Here is a 20,450-nt window from a genome sequence, read left to right on the forward strand (position 1 = left end):
GGCGGCCATCTTTAAGCATATGGCTGTCCATTCACTGACAGCAAGCGGTGACTTAGGACGCAGCGAACAGTCCACAAAAATACAGTTTTCACACCGCGGTTTTTCACAGTTCTTTGGCCTAACAATTTTCAACTAAACGAATAGGGCATTTATCACTTTATAGGCAATAATGGCACACAGTTCAGATTCCACTGTGGTGTAGGAATATTCCGTAATCCTGTTCGTGATGCCAAAATATGCAGCACGCAGCCCTGCAGGGTGAGCGAATGTGAGGTCACAGGGGTAGTTAACAAACCGAGGGTTGCTCTTGGTACTCACAGTTTTTATATACCCTGGGCAGGCGTACAGCAGTGATGGAGAGGCTGGCACATGGATCCTCTGGGGCACTCTCTGTGTATAGGGACCAGGCCAGGTGGTAGGTGAGGTGCCCTGGGTGTTGTAGGTTTAGTGTGCCTGTGGCAAGATCCCTTAAAGTTCGTGACGCCAGTGCCGGTAATGATGGCACACCGATTTATTGTAGTAATAAGTGAGGAACACAAGTTGCAGTGAACCAAAATCTCCTTTTACTGAACAATTCAACTATTTACAGTCTTTAGTCAGTTCCACATGTAAAAGGTTGTGACAGGCAGGCTTTATATCAAATGGCAGGCAAAGTCTTTGCTAGATACTCAGAGGGAATAACACTTACAGATCAGGCTGTATTTCTCCTCAGATCCTGTCTGGCTTTCTCCAAGGCCCGTATGCCCTATAGCTGGCTTTATCCTTGGGTAGGGAAAACTTCCTCTGTTATAAATCCTTGCTGTGGAATATCTTTCTGCCCTTCAGCTCTCTGTTTGGCTGGAATAAACTTGGCTCTGCACTGTACTTTTAAAGGAACTTGGTTTCTCAGGAGGTAAACTCTTCCCCTGGGTGCATCTTCTGAGCTACTTTTGCTCAGGAAACTCAGGCAGGCTAGACTGCACTCACTAGCCTCCTGGACTATACTGCACTAACTCTTTCCGGTCTGGGCCTAACTACACTGCTCAAAAAAATAAAGGGAACACTTAAACAACACAATGTAACTCCAAGTCAATCACACTTCTGTGAAATCAAACTGTCCACTTAGGAAGCAACACTGAGTGACAATCAATTTCACATGCTGTTGTGCAAATGGGATAGACAACAGGTGGAAATTATAGGCAATTAGCAAGACACCCCCAATAAAGGAGTGGTTCTGCAGGTGGTGACCACCGACCACTTCTCAGTTCCTATGCTTCCTGGCTGATGTTTTGGTCACTTTTGAATGCTGGCAGTGCTTTCACTCTAGTGGTAGCATGAGACGGAGTCTACAACCCACACAAGTGGCTCAGGTAGTGCAGCTTATCCAGGATGGCACATCAATGCGAGCTGTGGCAAGAAGGTTTGCTGTGTCTGTCAGCGTAGTGTCCAGAGCATGGAGGCGCTACCAGGAGACAGGCCAGTACATCAGGAGATGTGGAGGAGGCCGTAGGAGGGCAACAACCCAGCAGCAGGACCGCTACCTCTGCCTTTGTGCAAGGAGGAACAGGAGGAGCACTGCCAGAGCCCTGCAAAATGACCTCCAGCAGGCCACAAATGTGCATGTGTCTGCTCAAACGGTCAGAAACAGACTCCATGAGGGTGATATGAGGGCCCGACGTCCACAGGTGGGGGTTGTGCTTACAGCCCAACACCGTGCAGGACGTTTGGCATTTGCCAGAGAACACCAAGATTGGCAAATTCGCCACTGGCGCCCTGTGCTCTTCACAGATGAAAGCAGGTTCACACTGAGCACATGTGACAGACGTGACAGAGTCTTGAGACACCGTGGAGAACGTTCTGCTGCCTGCAAAATCCTCCAGCTTGACCGGTTTGGCATTGGGTCAGTAATGGTGTGGGGTGGCACAGCCCTCCATGTGCTCGCCAGAGGTAGCCTGACTGCCATTAGGTACCGAGATGAGATCCTCAGACCCCTTGTGAGACCATATCCTGGTGCGGTTGGCCCTGGGTTCCTCCTAATGCAAGACAATGCTAGACCTCATGTGGCTCGAGTGTGTCAGCAGTTCCTGCAAGACGAAAGCATTGATGCTATGGACTGGCCCGCCTGTTCCCCAGACCTGAATCCAATTGAGCACATCTGGGACATCATGTCTCGCTCTATCCACCAATATCCACCACCTATTGCACCACAGACTGTCCAGGAGTTGGCAGATGCTTTAGTCCAGGTCTGGGAGGAGATCCCTCAGGAGACCGTCCGCCACCTCATCAGGAGCATGCACAGGCGTTGTAGGGAGGTCATACAGGCACGTGGAGGCCACACACACTACTGAGCCTCATTTTGACTTGTTTTAAGGACATTACATTAAAGTTGGATCAGCCTGTAGTGTGTTTTTCCACTTTAATTTTGAGTGTGACTCCAAATCCAGACCTCCATGGGTTGAAAAATTTGATTTCCATTTTTTTATTTTTGTGTGATTTTGTTGTCAGCACATGTAAAGAACAAAGTATTTCAGAAGAATATTTAATTAATTCAGATCTAGGATGTGTTATTTTTGTGTTCCCTTTATTTTTTTGAGCAGTGTATATATACTAGGGGGTTCCCTAGCTCCCTCTACAGCTTGGGAGGAGAAACTACACCCCTAACAGGCCTGGTACACAGGAATTAACATGGCATTACAATGCAATACAAAATACCATTCTCCCACAGGAGGTGGGAGCAACATAACCCTTAGTAGTGCCCACCTTTACGTAGTGGGACACTACATTCTCCCATGTTCAGCTCTTGGATTCATATAAATGGCACAGGAAATTACATCAAGGGTGGCTGCACATGGTGCAGATTTGTGTGCAGAAAATTTGCAAGAAATCTGCCCCAAAACTGCACAAAAACGCACATAAATTTGCATTATTTATCATGGTTTTGGCAATTTTTTGTGCAGTTATTATGTGGTTTTTGGTGCAGATTTGCCACAGATCTCACCCTTCCATTGAAAAGGGTGAAATGTACACAGAAAATGTAACAATTGACATGCTGCGAAAAAAAATCTAAGTGTACATGAGACTCATGCACTTTGCTGGTACTGTATTAAGCTGTGTTTATTCTGTACAAGATCCACACAGAAAAAACGCGTGTAATCCGCACCATGTGCAGGCTCCCTAGCCCTTAATGGAGGAAATTAACCCCTTTAGCAGTGAAATAACTCTTTAGCAGTGATCCACTGGGTCACTGCAAATATATGGCGGAAGATCTGGAAAAATCAACTATCTTGGCGGGAGCATAGCTTAGGAGATTTAAGGGGCAGGCAGGTGCAGGTGACAAATCTCCTGGAAATTTTTGCTGACACATTGATACTTATATATGAGGGAACATTATCTGGTATAGCAGGTCTAGGACTGTCATGTTGGAAGGTTTCGCGGTACTGGATACTGGAGACATCTGGGTGCAAGAGGCAGCAGACGGGGGTTGACTATGATGATGGGGCTTCCACCACATTTTGCCATAATTCTTTGGTTTTGGTGTTATTTTTTACAAGGAGTAGGATTGGACCATACCCACCTTATTGAAAAGGGTAGTCCGCTATGCTTTTTTTCTTCATTTAGGTTTTATTGAGTTTTTGCAGTATAACAATATAAAACAATTTTCACGTGATATGAACATTTCAAGTATGATGTCTATAGAACTGTAATTGGTATATAAAACCCGACATCAGACAATATAAACCACGGAATAATATGAGGTAGAAATGCCCAAGTGGACATGTAGATTATGATAGTAGACAAACAGACGAGACATTAGACAAGGGGGCAGGGGGGAGGAAAGGAAGGAGAAGGGAAAGGGGTTACAGTTTCTTTTGAAAAGGTTAGACCTGCGCATCCCGAAATGAGGCTGAGGAGCGAAAGGCTTCCCAGGGGCTCCATGTCTTCATATATCGTAAGGTGTCAGCGGGTGTAATACTAATGAGGTCCTCTAGTCTCTGATACAGGGCGATTTCATCAAACCACTCCTCAGGCGAGGGGGGAGAGGTGGATTTCCAATGCCTGGGAATCACCGCCTTCGCTGCCTGTACCATGTATTTTAGGAGGGATTTCTTATATGCTGGGACATTCAGGACACAGTCGAACAGCAAGAGGGCTTCTGGAGAGTTTTGAATGGGGACACCTGTGACTTCCTTGACTGTTTTGTGAACAAAGTTCCAGAAAGGCCGAAAGCCGCTACAATTCCACCACACGTGGATCATCGTGCCTTCCTCCTTGAGACACCTCCAGCAACGGTCCGATACTGTCAGGAGCCATTTGTGGAGTAACGCTGGTACTCTGTACCATCTAGATACAATTTTGTAGCTCGTTTCTTGAGCTTTGGCCGAAATTGTTGATTTGTGCGATAGAAGGAAGCATCTGTTCCACTGGGCTGGGGTATAGTGGTTTCCCAGATCCCGCTCCCAGGCTTGACAATATGGAGGAAGGCATGAGGATCGCTGGTGGATCAGCAGCTTGTACACAGAAAATATGGGGTGTAAGACCGCTGAGGGGGAGACACACATCTGCTCAAACTCAGTGAGTTTCCGAGCTAGAGTGTGGGTTTTGCTTAAAGAGGTATAAAAGTGCTGAAGCTGCAGATACTCTAAGAAATTACGAGTTAGTGGAGCTTCTAGTATTTGGGACAGAGGTTTCAGTGTGGGACCGGAGAGGATATGGTAGAACCTGATCGGGCGGATTCTTCCGCTATGCTTTTTAATATACAGGTGAAACTCGAAAAATTTGAATATTGTGCAAAGTTCATTTATTTCAGTAATGCAACTTAAAAGGTGAAACTAACATACAAGAGAGAGACTCGTTACATGCAAAGCGAGATATTCCAAGCCTTTATTTGGTATAATTTGGATGATTATGGCTTACAGTTTATGAAACCCCCAAAGTCACAATTTTGAGGTCCCCTTTGCTCAGGGGGTATGGATTAATTAGCTGACCAGAGTGTGACACTTTGAGCCTAGAATATTGAACCTTTTCACAAAATTCTAATTTTAAGCTGCATTAATGCAATTCCTTTTAATTTGCATTACTGAAATAAATGGACTTTTGCAAAATATTCTAATTTTTCGAGTTTCACCTGTAAGTGGCAGATGTATGACTGAATCTAGCGTGCTTATAAGCAGCTAATTCTAAAAACACATGGCTATATCCAGGATCATTATTTATCACAATCTGCCCCTTGTACTACTAGACATGGGAGGGGGGATTTCAGACGAGCAAGTGACTCGCAGAGCAGCTCCCGTCCTGGACTTCCAGCACTGCCGAGGTCGCATAGTATTATATTGATTTATGATGCTATGTAAGGCTACTTTCACACTTGCGGCAGGATGGATCCGACATGCTGTTCACCATGTTGGATCCGTCCTGCGGCTATTTCGCCGTGCCGCCGGACCGCCGCTCCGTCCCCATTGACTATAATGGGGACGGGGCGGAGCTCCGGCGCAGCACGGAGGTGCACGGCGAAAGGCCGCCGGACTAAAATTACAGCATGTCAGGCTTTTTAGTCCGGCGGCTTTTGCCGTGCACCGCCGTGCTGCGCCGGAGCTCTACCCCGTCCCCATTATAGTCAATGGGGACGGAGCGGCGGTCCGGCGGCACGGCGAAATAGCCGCAGGGCGGATCCGACATGGTGAACAGCATGTCGGATCCGTCCTGCCGCAAGTGTGAAAGTACCCTAACCCTTAGAGGTCTGGAATGTATAGGATAACACTGACAGCCTTATGTCAGAGTTAGGGCTCATGCACACGAACGGATTTTCTTTCCGCGTCCGTTCCGTTTTTCTTGCAGATTGTATGCAGAGTCATTCATTTCAATGAGTCCGCAAAAAAACTGAAGTTTCTCCGTGTGCATTCTGTTTTTGTATGTCCGTATTTCCGTTCCGCAAAAAATGTATGTCCTATTTTGTCCGCATTACGGTCAAGGATAATACTGTTCTATTAGGGGCCAGCTGTTCCGTTACGCAAAGTACGGAATGCACACTGATGCCATCCATTTTTTTTGCGGATACGTCTTTTGCGGACCGCAAGATACATACGGTCGTGTGCATGAGCCCTTATACAGGAAAACTGACTAAGGCCGGGTTCACATCACCATTTATTTTTCCGTTCTTCTGGTCCGTCAGAAAAATTTACAAAAAAAATGGATCCTGTATTTTAAGCATCCGCTATGCACATTTTGCATCTGTTTCAGCCATTTCCATTTGAGATCCATTATTTTAGACAGGAAAAAAAATACTTTTTGTAGGGCTTCTTTTTTCCGTCTAAAATAACGGATCTCAGATGGATATGGCTAAAACAGATGCAAAATGTGCATGACTGAGCTTTAGGCCCTTTCACTCTAACGAGTTTTCCACGTGGATGCGATGCGTGAAGTGAACGCATAGCACCTGCACTGTAACCTGGCATATTCATTTCAATGGGTCTGTGTACATTTTTTTCACGCATCAGTTCTGCGTTGAGTGAGAATCGCGGCATGTTCTATATTCTACGATTTTCACGCAGCCCTGGCCCCATAGAAGTGAATGAGGATTCAGTGAAAAACAGATTGCATTCGATTGTAATGCGTTTTTCACTGATGGCTGCTAGGAGATGTTGTTTGTAAACCTTCAGGGTTTTTTTTTAACACATGTGAAAAATGCATCAAAACAGATTGCACCCGGCGGAAAAAAACTGAACTGAACGCAATCGCAGACCAAACTGACTGAACTTACTTGCAAAATGGCGCGAGTTTCACTGAATGCACCCCGAATGCATCCTGTTGTGAAAGGGGCCTTACAGATTGATAAAATACAGATCGCTCTTTCTTGCTAATTTTTTCTGTTCTTCTGATGGATCAGAAGAACGGAAAAATAAAAGCTGCCGTGAACCCGGCACATAGCAATCAATTAGATTCCACCTTTCATTTTCAAAAGGAGCTCTGAAAAATGAAAAGTGGAATCTGATTGGTTACTATGGGCGACTAAGCCGGCTTTCCTTTACACCAGTTTTGATAAATCTCCCCCTGATGCCTATTTTCTTTGTCTCTTTCTCCAGTCTCCAGCGATTGCAGTGCTAAGTGTTAATAGCACAATCTCCTCCTCGTTTTCCCTCGTAAGGCTAAGAAAATCTCTGATGGACTTTGCCTACAAACAGCGGCTGTCTTCACCATTAGCCAGGCAGCGGGAGGCACAACACCGCCCGGAGCTGAGGAGATAGTTACTCCAACTAATTCCCAAAGCTGTTTCCAGAGACCCAAGATCCTGCTCCACCCAAATACTGAGCACCAAGCAGGAAAAGCCTCGGGGACTGCGAAGGTAGGAGCTGCGACGACACAGCTGTGTGCGTATCATGTCACTGACAGGCACTGCTGTCACAATGCTCTCTCTGTTAATATTTAACTCCATCTCTGCTGGGTGACGACATGCAGGGTTTGTGGACTTCTCTATCGCTGCAGATGTTACAGTAGGAAGTTCCACAAACACGTGGCGGACTACAAGTGACACGACATCATGTGGCGACAGGCTACAGTGTAAGTTGCTAGGATGTGTGTCCAGGTGTATGCAGCGGTTTAGTGATGCTGTTTTATGGTTGTGTGCATGCGTGTTGCTATTTTATTCCTTTAAGTCGGAACATCCATTCATCTACATGTAATGCTCCTCGGCTTTCTGGTCTCTGCATCGACATTGCAGTTTCCTCTAAGCTTCTGATACAGGATTAGTGAGCCAAAAAGCTTCTAATTTATATAATAGGTTGAGAGTAGATTCAAGCACACCGTCGCAACTTAAAGGGGTTGTGTCACTTCAGCAAATAACATTTATTATGTCGAGAAAGGTTAGTACAAGCCACTTACTAATGTATTGTGATTATCCATATTGCTTCCTTTGCTGGCTGGATTCATTTTTCCATCACATTATACACTGCTTGTTTCCATGGTTACGACCACCCTGCAAACCATCAGCAGTGGCCGTGCTTGCACACAATAGAAAATAAATAAAAGCACTACCCCAGTAATGGTGTGGTGAAACTACGACTCCCAGCATGCTCCATTCATTTCTATGGAGTTCTGAGAACAGCCAAGCAAGTGTGCATCTTGGGAGTTGTAGTTTTACCACAGCTGGAGTGCCGGAGGTTAGCGATCAGAGCACTAGCCTATGTGCGCTCCCACGTGCCCGGCCACCAGGCAGGCCAGCACTTTTTCCTGTAGTGTGCAGCACGGCCACCGCTGATGGATTACAGGGTGGTCGTAACCATGGAAACGAGCATGGAAATATGAATGAGGCCAACAAAGGAGGCAATATGGATAATAACAATACATTAGTAGGTGCCTTGAATTAACTTTGTCTACATGATAAATGTCACTTGCTGAAATGAGTGTAAATGTCCTAGATGTATTGAGATCTGCAAACCATGGGGTTTTAAAAAGAAGCCACCACCAGCACTGCTGCCGGTAGAACAGACAGCACTTGTAGTAGACAGACAAGCTAGCACTTGTTTTAGAAGGTATATTAAGCCTAGAATGCGGAGACATTCTGATATATATAGATAACAAGAAAATGCCTTAAATGTTTGCCCCCATTTTGGAAGAAGAGTGATCCTGTGATCCATGTATTGGAGTACAGGTATAGCCACTAAGAGCAGGAGATGGCTGCCCAGTCCTGTCACTCTCTCCATTCTACTCTAAGGCCCCTTGCACACAAACTATACGGATTAGGTCCGGATGCGTTCAGGGTACGTTCAGGAAAACTCGCACCATTTTGCAAGCAAGTTCAGTCAGTTTTGTTTACGATTGCGTTTAGTTGTTCCGTTTTTATCACGCGGGTGAAATGCGCGTGATAGAAAACGGAATGTTTACAAACAACATCTCTTAGCAACCATCAGTAAAAAACTCATCGCATCCACGTTTTTCACGCAGCCCCATTCACTTCTATGGGGCCAGCGTTGCGTAAAAAACGCAGACTATAGAATATGCTGCGATTTTCACGCAACGCACAAGTGATGCGTGAAAAACAATGCTCATGTACACAGACCCATTGAAATGAATGGGTCAGGAGTGTGGGCGCAATGCGTTTGCATCACGCATTGCACCCGCGCGGAAAACCCGCTCGTGTGAAAGGGGCCTAAGGCCTCTTTCCCACCAGCGTTATGGATTCTCTCAGGATGCGTTCAATGAAACTCGCATGATTTCTCAAGCAAGTTCAGTCAGTTTTGTCTGTAATTGCGTTCAAATTTTTTTGGGTGCAATCATTTTTTATGCATTTTTCACACACGTGAAAAACAACATCCCCTAGCAACCATAAGTGAAAAACACATTGCATCCAGGTTACACGTGGGTGCAATCAGTTTTATGTGTTTTTCACGCATGTGAAAAAAAACCTGAAAAATAACCATCTACATCTCTTAGCAACCATCAGTAAAAAAAACTATTGCATCTGGAATAGCATCCGGATGCAATCCATTTTTCACTGAAGCCCCATTCACTTCTATAAAACCAGAGAAAAACGCAGAATATAGAAGATGCTGCGATTTTTCCTGAACACAGAGATGATGCGTGCAAAAACTCATGTACACAGACCCATTGAAATGAATGGGTCAGGATTCAGTACGGATGCTGTGCATTTGCCTCACGCATCGCACCCTGACGGAAAATTTGCTCGTGTGAAAGAGGCCTAAGGCATTGTTTGAGGGTCAGATGCAGACTCATTCACATCAATGGGGCCACAAAAGATGCCCGCATCCGTATGTCTATTCCACCGCGCCGCAGAAAATAGGACGTCTTATTCTTGTCCATTTTACAGAGAGAGATAGTACTTTTCTATAGAGGGATGAACCTTCTGTTCTGCAGACCTAAACGGCCAGTATCCGTGTTTTGCGAATTCGCAATTTGTGGACCGCAAAAACAGCTACGGTCGTGTGCATGAGCCCTAAGCATGCATTCATACAAGCGATATGGATTGTGCCAGATCAGCCACATTCACTCGGTATAACTGTACATACTCTGTTCATACCACTCTATACCCCCCTTCACACTTACGGTGGAATCCAAACATTTCTGAACAAAAACATCTGCAATATCTGTCCTGGACTTTACCCAGACTTTTTCTCTCCAGAGCACTAGTACTAAGGCCGAATGCACACGGCCGTGTTCCGCGGCCTTGAACGGTCCGTGGTATGCCGGCCTGGATTCCTGCTGACAGCAGGAGCGCACGGTGTCATTGGTTGCTATGACGCCGTGCGCTTCATGCCGCCACTGCACTACAGTAATACACTCGCATAGATCATACGTTGTTCATCCATGGCCGTGATCCGTGTTTCCTGTCCTATTTTTTTGACGGACAACGGTTCACGGACCCATTCAAGTCAATGGGTCGGTGAAAAAACACGAATGCACACAAGATTGGCATCCACGTCCGTGATCCGTGGCCATAGGCTACTTTCACACAGACGGATCCGCAGATCCGTCTGCATAAAAGCTTTTTCCGACAGTATATTCTAACACAGAGGCGTTCCCATAGTGATGGGGACGCTTCAAGTTAGAATTTTCTATGAACTGTGTACATGACTGCCCCCTGCTGCTTGGCAGCACCCGATCTCTTACAGGGGGCTGTGATCCGCACAATTAACCCCTCAGGTGCTGGACCTGAGGGGTTAATTGTGCGTTTCATAGCCCCCTGTAAGCGATCAGGTGCTGCCAGGCAGGAGGGGGCACACCCCCCTCCCTCCCCAGTTTTAAGTTAATTGGTGGCCAGTGTGCCCCCCCTCCCTCCCTCCCCTGTATTTAACTCATTGGTGGCCAGTGCAGCCCCCCTCCCTCCCCTGTATTACTGTACATTCATTGGTGGCCAGTGGGCCCCCCTCCCTTCCCTGTATTACTGTACATCCATTGGTGGCCAGTGGGCCCCCCCTCCCTTCCCTGTATTACTGTACATTCATTGGTGGCCAGTGGGCCCCCCTCCCTCCCCCTCCTAATTAAACCCCCCCCCTATCATTGGTGGCAGCGGAGAGTTCCGATCGGAGTCCCAGTTTAATCGCTGGGGCTCCGATCGGTAACCATGGCAACCAGGACACTACTGCAGTCCTGGTTGCCATGGTTACTTAGCAATTTTTAGAAGCATTATACTTACCTGCGATGTTTGTGACCGGCCGGGCGCTCCTCACAGACAGTGAAGGTAAGTATAATGCTTCTAAAATTGCTAACTAACCATGGCAACCAGGACTGCAGTAGCGTCCTGGTTGCCATGGTTACCGATCGGAGTCCCAGCGATTAAACTGGGACTCCGATCGGAACTCTCCGCTGCCACCAATGATGGGGGGGGATTTTAATTAGGAGGGGGAGGGAGGGGGGCCCACTGGCCACCAATGAATGTACAGTAATACAGGGGAGGGAGGGGGGGCCGCACTGGCCACCAATGAGTTAAATACAGGGGAGGGAGGGGGGGCACACTGGCCACCAATGAATGTACAGTAATACAGGGGAGGGAGGGGGGGCCGCACTGGCCACCAATGAATTTAAAACTTGGGAGGGAGGGGGGGGTGACCCCTCCTGCCTGGCAGCACCTGATATCTTACAGGGGGCTATGATACGCACAATTAACCCCTCAGGTACGGCACCTGAGGGGTTAATTGTGCAGATCACAGCCCCCTGTAAGAGATCGGGTGCTGCCAGGCAGCAGGGGGCAGTCATGTACAGAGTTCGTAGTATATTCTAACTTGAAGCGTCCCCATCACTATGGGAACGCCTCTGTGTTAGAATATACTGTCGGATCTGAGTTTTCACGATCTAACTCAAATCCGATGGTATATTCTAACATAGAGGCGTTCCCATGGTGATGGGGACGCTTCAAGTTAAAATATTCCATCGGATTGGAGAAAACTCAGATCCGATGGTATAATAGGGACTCCTGACTTTACATTGAAAGTCAATGGGGACGGATCCGTTTGCAATTGCACCATATTGTGTCAACGTCAAACGGATCCGTCCCCATTGACTTGCATTGTAAGTCAGGATGGATCCGTTTGACTCCGCACGGCCAGGCGGACACCAAAACGACTTTTTTTCATGTCCGTGGATCTTCCAAAAATCAAGGAAGACCCACGGACGAAAAAACGGTCACGGAACAACGGAAATCCGTTTTGCGGACCGCAAAAAAAAAGTCTGTGTGCATGAGGCCTAATAGCTACATGACATGTGTGAATGGCCAACTCCCGTAAATCTCCGAACCTGATAATCCAGAAATTTTCCAGAGTTTAGGTGTGAAAATATAAAGGGGTTGTTCAGCGATTTATATTGATGAGATAGCCTCAGGATAGGACATCAATATCTGATTGGCAAGGGTCTGACACCTGTCCCTTCCCCCTCCCCCTCTCGATCCACTGTTTGAAGAGAAGGTGGCACTCCATGCAAGCGTACTGTTCATTACACTACCTGTCATCTCGGAAGTGCAGTGTAATTCACTTGAATGAAGTGAGTACTTGTCATTACACTACACTGCTGCTCACCAGGAGACAACACGTAGTGCAATGACCAGGAAGCAGTGGTCCCATGGAGTGCCACCTCCTCATCAAACAGCTGATGGGCGGGGATGTAGGGTGTCGGACCACCACCGATTAGATATTGATGACCTATCCTCAGGATAGGTCATCAATATCAATCGCTGCACAATCCCCTTAATTTACTTATTGGCATGATCTTTTACCATGGTGATGGATCATGTGACGGACCATGTGATGAGCGCAGTGACGTCATCAAAGGTCCTTTTCCTGTGCACAGCAAAGAAGAAGACAGAAGAGAAGCCGAGCTGCGCAATCAAGTGGATTAAGGTGAGTTATATTTTTATTATTTTTTTTTAACCCCTCCAGCCCTATCGTACTATGCATTCTGTATTAAGAATGCTATTATTTTCCCTTATAACCATGTTATAAGGGAAAATAATAATGATCGGGTCCCCATCCCGATCGTCTCCTAGCAACCGTGCGTGAAAATCGCACCGCATCCGCACTTGCTTGCGGATGCTTGCAGTTTAACACAGCCCCATTCACTTCTATGGGGCCTGCCTTGCGTGAAAAACGCAGAATATAGAACATGCTGCGATTTTCACACAATGCACAAGTGATGCGTGAAAATCACCGCTCCTGTGCACAGCCCCATAGAAATGAATGGGTCCGGATTCAGTGCGGGTGCAATGCGTTCACGTCACGCATTGCACCCACGCGGGAAAACTCGCCCGTGTGAAAGAGGCCAAAGGGAAGGGCAATCCTTCAGCCATGGTTCTCTAGATGTTTCCTCCACAGGGGGTTTTCCTTTCCTGAGTGCATTGTTTGCCATTTTCAATCTTGTCATGTCATGGCTTGCCTTGCTTCAGAATCAGGATCCATCACATATCACACGTCATGAGGGAAGTCACCTGCATGTAACATAGACCAATAGACGAACCAGTGGGTGCATTTCAGCCACATTAGTTGACGCCCCTTTTGACAATATAATAAATGTCATGTACAAGTACTTCTATGTTCACTGAAACCATCTAAAAGCAAAACTGTATTTGTTACCAGCACAGCTTTTATTTTTCAAGAGTACTATAAGAAATGAATGCAGTCCCACATTGTAATACAAAACAGAATCGGCACTGCTACTTCTTTAGCTTCCAAACTTGAGCCCACCCATGGATCCACACTAGTGGTGCTCTGCATACAGTGTAAGTCCAGGAAAGAAATATTGTGCCACTCACCAGTATGACCCTCTTTTGACTTTCCATTAAAGGGCAGAGGCATGAGAAGTTTAGACAAGGTGACGGACATTTCCTATATATTCACACTTTGACTTGGCCCCTACCCCGAGCACTGAGATGATTTTATTTGGAAATCAATAAAGGATTGATATTACACTGGTAAATTGCGCAATATTATTTTAGAAAAAATGGAAGATGCTCGGGGCAGTTGTAGCTTTGGACAGTTTTAGAAACCATCCCAGGATCTCCAACAGAAAGCTCCTTTGTGGCATCATTGACTTTACTGGTAGTTCACTTTATCTTCACCATTTAGCGTACCAGCTTCTGTGGGTGCTCAGGACTGTTCCCTTACCTTGCTCACTGTATGTGTTATCATGTAATCTGTGCTGTTGCATGTACTTTATTGCACTGTTTTCTATGCTGTGTTAAGAAAAGCAATGGAGCGGGGTGCAGACTAGCGAAATGTGGCTTGACTTAGGTGGAAGGTAGTGGTTAACTCAGTAGTAAGGAGTCCGGCAGGGGTGGAGTAGGGGGTGGAGCGGCAGTTTCTTGCCAGGGTTTTAAGGCAGCGAGGGGAGGGGCTTATTGTGTTAGGACCATGGAGCAGAAGTTGCAGGGCATGGCATGGATTTCCTCGAACTAATTGCACAGGTTAGATCCGCAACGGCTAATCATGGGCCGGAATGGGTGCAGGAGACCCTCCAGTCAGCTTTACATGGGGGGTAGGTCAGTTAAGGGGGCCCCAGGAAGTTCGGTGCGGGCAAAGAGGTCTAGGCCATCGGAGAGACTGAGTCCCGACGTTACTCCTTAGGTTCGGCGGCGCTTAGGGAGCCTCTTAAGGGACCCTCCAGCGTGGCGGCTGGGATGTGGAGCTAGCGCGGCCCGCAGCCGCTGATTAGTCTTTTTTGGGTTAATGGTGGTAAGGGATACAAGCCAGAGGATCTTCCATCCCAGGAAGTTACTGTTGCTTCAAATAGTATTGAGACTAGTATATGTGGCAGGCGCAGCACTATGAAGTGCCTTTTGCTCTGTGGCATTAGAAGAATTCTGATATCTCTGACTTTTAGACTGTCTGTTACTCTGTAATTCCTCTAGCGCCGTTCTATGGAAACAGTAGGTTTAAAGAGCACACCAAATGCTTGAAATAACTTCTTTATTAACTTCAACTTTTCTTCATATAACACTGCCGCCTCCGCAGCAGATAGTCCATGTACAAAACACGTGTTGAATAAAGTATCACAAAATGGTGGTAATCATAAGATGGTGGTTCAACTGTTCAATCTTGTCATTTAACTTGAAATGGTGGATATATTTCTCTCTTGAGTATCTGTACTATCACTTTAAGTTATTTAAGCACTTTATGATCTCTCTGAGAGGTATATCTGAGGTTAAGCAATAGTTCACTTGCTCTACTTGGTTTGCAGTTTGCTCTATACAATTGCTTATGATCTGGTACAAGCAGTTCACATTTGTATGCAATTTGTTTGGATTGTATGATTGTATGGCTCAGTAGTTCGTTTGTATGTGTACTTTGTAGTTTGCAATTAGTGGAACTGTAAGTAAACACACATAACTGGTTCAGTTCACAGTTCTAATCACAATACTAACAGTAGGAACATTATATAACTGTTTTAAATAACTATTTTGGCCTCTCTGCTTCCATAAAACACAGCTCTTAGTGGAGTGAATGTCGGTTAAGCTTCTCTCCTCTGGTGAATAATGATTCCAGCAGCTCCTACTAAGGGAATTTCCCACACAGGCTGTGTGTGAGGCTGGCTGTGATTGGTCAAGACTCCTGCCCAGCAACAACAGTTTAACTCTATGCTTTCTGTTGTTTCTGCTGTGTCATTGAGCTTACCTTACATTTATATAATGAATCTTAAAGGCATACTATCTTTTCTGCTTCTGTGAACACAAAATATAACAGTTATATTGGAGGAGAAACCACTGAGGAAGAGGTCAGCAAGACCTCAAAATGCGTCTGGTGCTATATGCCGATGCTCTGAAAGATCCCACAACCAATTGAAACATGGCCATGCGATTTCAACTCTATAATTTAATCTGGTGAGACGACTTCAGTAATTCGGAAAGTGAAGGCAAAAAGCTATCTGCACCCGTGAATTCGAATCCAAATTCTCACGAGAACTGTGCACGGAGCAGAATACAGAGACAGTCCAGGCAATTGCAAGAAAATCTTACCGCTACGCAGGTATTGACTTGCCCGGAACACCTACACCTGAGCGCACGCTAGTCAGTGTGAACATCCCATACCATCAGGTGGGGTGAGTGCTCGTTAAGCAATCATTTATCCGTACAATATACTGCGGCTATCAAAACTGTTATCTGTGATTTTGGATGCAATACTATATCAAAGCGTGCAGGCGGCCAGTATTCCAGCGCTAATACCAGATGCACTAATAAGGACATCTACTGATATAATTTATTTAGACAGGAACTTATTCTTGCACCTTATCCCTCTACGATTTTTTTACGATTTTTTTTTAATCAATTTTTTATTGAATTCTAGTGTTGTAGTGTTATATGCTATATATTTTAAGTGATGTTATTATTGTGATACCCTGTACTATTAGTATTAAATAGTGTGCCTGCTCCATGGTAGTTTGAGTGCTTGCCTTTCAAGTTTATTTTATAACAGTTATATGACATCCAAACATGAAGTCACTGTAAATAATTCTGCTTTTGTCTTTAACACACAAACATAGGAACTGTATTAAGGTTATTGGCAGGTTTAGCTGTATAAACATATAAGCTATATTAGCAACCTAGGATAGGTCTTAGCTGGCCAGCTACAGGATAAGTTTTCCTGATGCCATGTTGTTGTAGGATAGGAATGGGCTGATGGATGTGAAGTTGGGGTGCTTAGGCTGAGTCAATGAAGGGTTAATGCATGTTTATTTAAAAGGTAGCAGATGGTGCACCAAGGGGTTCACTGCTCAACCACCTGTGTGTGGTGAGAAGATGCCTCATTGCCAAGAATTTCCTCAGGAGGAGCTAAACTTGCCCCAATGGCACATTGAATCAGTGTGGGCCAGGGCAAAAAGACTGATTAAACTGTAGTAGCTCTTGAGCATGAGCTCGTGTGAGCAGAGGCTCCCTGTATTGGTGGTCCATACAGTTGGAGAGTGGAGTCTCCCTGGATCTGAAGACCCCATCTATAGGCTACAATCCCAAAAAAACTCGATATAAAAGAAGGTAGAACAAAGTCTCATGTTAGGGGCTGGTATGATCAGCATATACGTTATAAGGTATGGGTGCTAGTTGTAGGTTAGGTCACATTATGGCTCTTGGAATTAAAAGTAACCCAAGGGAGACATCTGGCATTAAACCGAACGAAGCACTAGCATTCTTCCCATATTAAATGCTGCTAATCGTATTTGGCTGATAAGTGTACGTACTGTGTGAGGGGCGTCCATTAACCCGATAAAGCACAGCACTAATACAGGAGACATAACAATATGCTGAGCAGGGACTTTGGATAACAATAAAAATGTAGCCTTCCAGAACATGAAAACATTCTTTTATTCCCACAAAGAGTGAAAGTAGGTGCAGAGAGATCCACATCTCCTCCAACAAGCTATGGAGTATGACGGGTCACATCTGGAAATGTGCATAGGAGTAAGATACCATCTCAGTATAATTTTCAAGTGTCAATTCCCAGTGGCATGCCTCTTTAGAAATAGTTCTATCCACTTTAATGGCTGAGTAACAATCATTGAGAGGAAGTGTGTACTGTATTAATTCCTGTTCCCATTTAAGGAGATAAGTAGGCTGGATAGTATGGCTAGGGAACAATAAAAGTCTATTGAACAGTCATCTCTATGAACAGGAAGTTTGCAGTTGTGAAAAATTTAAGGGCCCTCTGACACTGGCCGAGAATCTGCCAGATAATCGCTAATGAGCGTTCATAGGAACGCTTGGTAGCGATTATCTGGCGGTGTAAAGGGACCACCGATTACCTGATGAACAAGTGAAAAGCTGCCAGAAAACAGTGATTCTGTATGGGGATGAGCAATGGCATTAGCAATCACTCCTCCCCATACTGTGGAGGAGATCGCTGCATGTAAATACAGCAGTCTCCTTTACTGACAAGTAGGCGCTTGCCGGGAAGGAGCCCTTCCTTCCCGATAATCGCCTGCTGAATTGACCAGTGTAAAACGACCTTTAAAGGCTGAGCTTGGAAAGGCCGAAAGATCTGCTGGTACATTAGTTCAAATACCTGCAGATACGCCATGCACAGACCACAAATATTTCTGTGCTTAAATAACATGAGCCTCTGATTTGCCACAATAACTACTCAACACTCATGATCTGTGATTTACAAGCTCATGGAAACTTATCAATGCCGTAAAATAGGTAGAGAACTCAGTGCTAAGCTGAAGATCCATGACATACATCATATATCATTACAACATCTGAGGATGCAAAACCACGACCACTTCAGGATATGCGGAAACTTCTTTATTCAGTCTCTTAAAAAGAGTTGTCCGCCTTTTACTATTGATAACCAAGCCTCAGGATAGGTCATCAATATCAGATCAGTGGCGGTCTGACTCCCAGCACCCCGCTGATTTTTTAAAAATAAATAAATAAATTTACACATTTAACCCTCCATTTTAATTATATCATTTACCCCAGTGTTAAATTCACCCCCCCCCCCCCCTCCTGGATGCTTGTTTTTTTCCTACAGTGGGGTAGATAATTACACACAGGGTTTTAAAGAATAAACTTCCTGACTCAGACCAAGAGCCGACTCAGCGAGTCAGCAAGTGAATCGAAGCATCCGCGCATGCGCATTGCGCAACCTAAGCTTCGGTTCACTTGCTTCTTGTCAGCTCAGCGACTGAACCGAAGATTAGATTCATGAATCGGTTCATTTGAATGAACTGATTCAAATGAACCGATTCATGTGAAAGATCCGAACTTCCCATCTCTAGTTTACTCGCAGTAAACCTTTCCGGCAACCTGTAGCAGTGTCCCCTTCTCGGCGCGTGCGCACAGTGCAAGAGGAAGCCGATGCCAGCAGTCTGCAACGGCGCATCAGGCTGAGCCTGTGTGCACACGCGGGATCTCAAAGCAGGGGGAGGGAGAGGGAGGGAGAGGCGGCACTGAGGAGTAGAAGGCGGCGCTGGGCACGAACGGCGATGCGTGCGGCCGGGCACCATGCATCCACAGACCTCCCCTGCTTGGGCACCTTAATTCAATGATTGACAGGTTAGTAAAACCTGTTTTTCCGCAGAATAAAGCCACAAATAGCTTTTATAAGGCCACCTTAGAAATCAGAATGCTGCCCTGGACATGAGCATATGTTTAGCTCACAGGGCTTATAGGTGGTGACAGAATCCCTTTAATCATATACATAAATATGATAATTTGGGGCAGGGTAATTCGCCCAGTCCTCCACACCATAGAGCAAAGTGTGCAGATACTGCATATGTCTGGAAAATGTAATAAAAAGTTTGTGAAAGAAAAAAAAAAGAAAACCTCCCTGAAATGAGAAGTGCACCTCCCTGAAATGAGTGTTTGCAGGTTGGGATGTCTGAGCTATTTGAGAAGGCACCTGTCCTCCTTCTCCGCGGCCTTCTCTCTGCTCACCAAGCACAGCGCCATACATTTTATAGCGGCTGTGCTTAATGGGGCTGAGGGCAATACTAACTTCTATGTGTCTGAGTTGCACCCAAGCCACGTGACCAATGAACGCGTCATCACTGACCTAGGAAAAGCTGACAGAAGGCTGCGGTGCCCAGTGCGAGTGCCGCTGCCTTCTCAAACAGCTGATTGGCAGGGGTCCTGGCTGTCGGACCCCCACCGATAAGATACTGATGACCTATCCTGAGAATAGGTAATACAGTATTAAAGTCTCGGAAAACCCCTTTAACTCTGACCTTGGCCAACTCGTGCTGGAACATGAGTGTGTCATATTACATAGAAGTGAATAACAACATTAAATGCAACACATTACCTTAACAGTACATTAACAAACAATTGCAGATACCCCATCTGGGGTACAGCAAACATACATCCTTCGCTTACCCAATGAACGCCCTTTCTGAGTCGTCCATATTACTTATCAATGACATGACAGATGTAAAGAAAACTATAGCATAGGTCCCCGACTCCCTGATTTTTTTTTTATTCTCCATTTAAAGTGTGAGTATAATGTGTAGTTGCTTAGTATTTACTAAAAATCACGGTGTACTGTATGTCACATGTTGGTAAGGCTGATTAGTCAGCCTGCATTTGTGGGAGGGTTCTTCATATACGAGCCACAGCCTCACTCACAGGTGTGTGTTCTCAGGTCATTAGCAAACTAGCTTCTCTGGTGGTAGGATTCTTTCTTTTCAGCATGGAACCAGAATAGAGCTTGTTATTTTGCTCTCTGCTACCGTGGTATGCACGCGCCATACTACGTAAGTAGGTTGGGCCGGGGCCGTCTCTCCTGGCCGGTCGTAACCGGCTTTGCTAGTGAACGGGAGGCTTCGCCTCAGAATCTGCTACCTCAGGTTTGCTTGTTGGGGCTAAATACTTCTATTTCTTTTCAACTTTGTTTGTTGGTAATAGGAGTTAGTTCCTATAAATCTTACAAGTTTTACTTCCCTTTGTTCATCTCGTATGAAAAGTTACTTCAGCCGGTTTGCTGTAAAGGAAGAGTTACCCAGGCTGCACGTGACGTCATGTTTGGAGATCGGACGCAGCGTTTATT

General features: G+C 45.6%; 1 protein-coding gene across 2 annotated transcripts in view; it reads left to right on the top strand.

The window, feature by feature from the left end:
* The first annotated feature begins 7,099 nt into the window (after window positions 1-7,099).
* Window positions 7,100-20,450, top strand: part of RDH5 (retinol dehydrogenase 5) — a 54,628-nt gene continuing 41,277 nt past the window's right edge. For both annotated transcript variants that reach the window (XM_040422143.1, XM_040422144.1), the window contains exon 1: window positions 7,100-7,318. The gene's annotated coding sequence lies outside the window, so the exon portion shown is untranslated. The remainder of the gene's footprint in view (window positions 7,319-20,450) is intronic.

Source organism: Bufo bufo, chromosome 3 (genome assembly GCF_905171765.1).
Source record: "Bufo bufo chromosome 3, aBufBuf1.1, whole genome shotgun sequence".
Classification (NCBI taxonomy): Eukaryota; Metazoa; Chordata; class Amphibia; order Anura; family Bufonidae; genus Bufo; species Bufo bufo.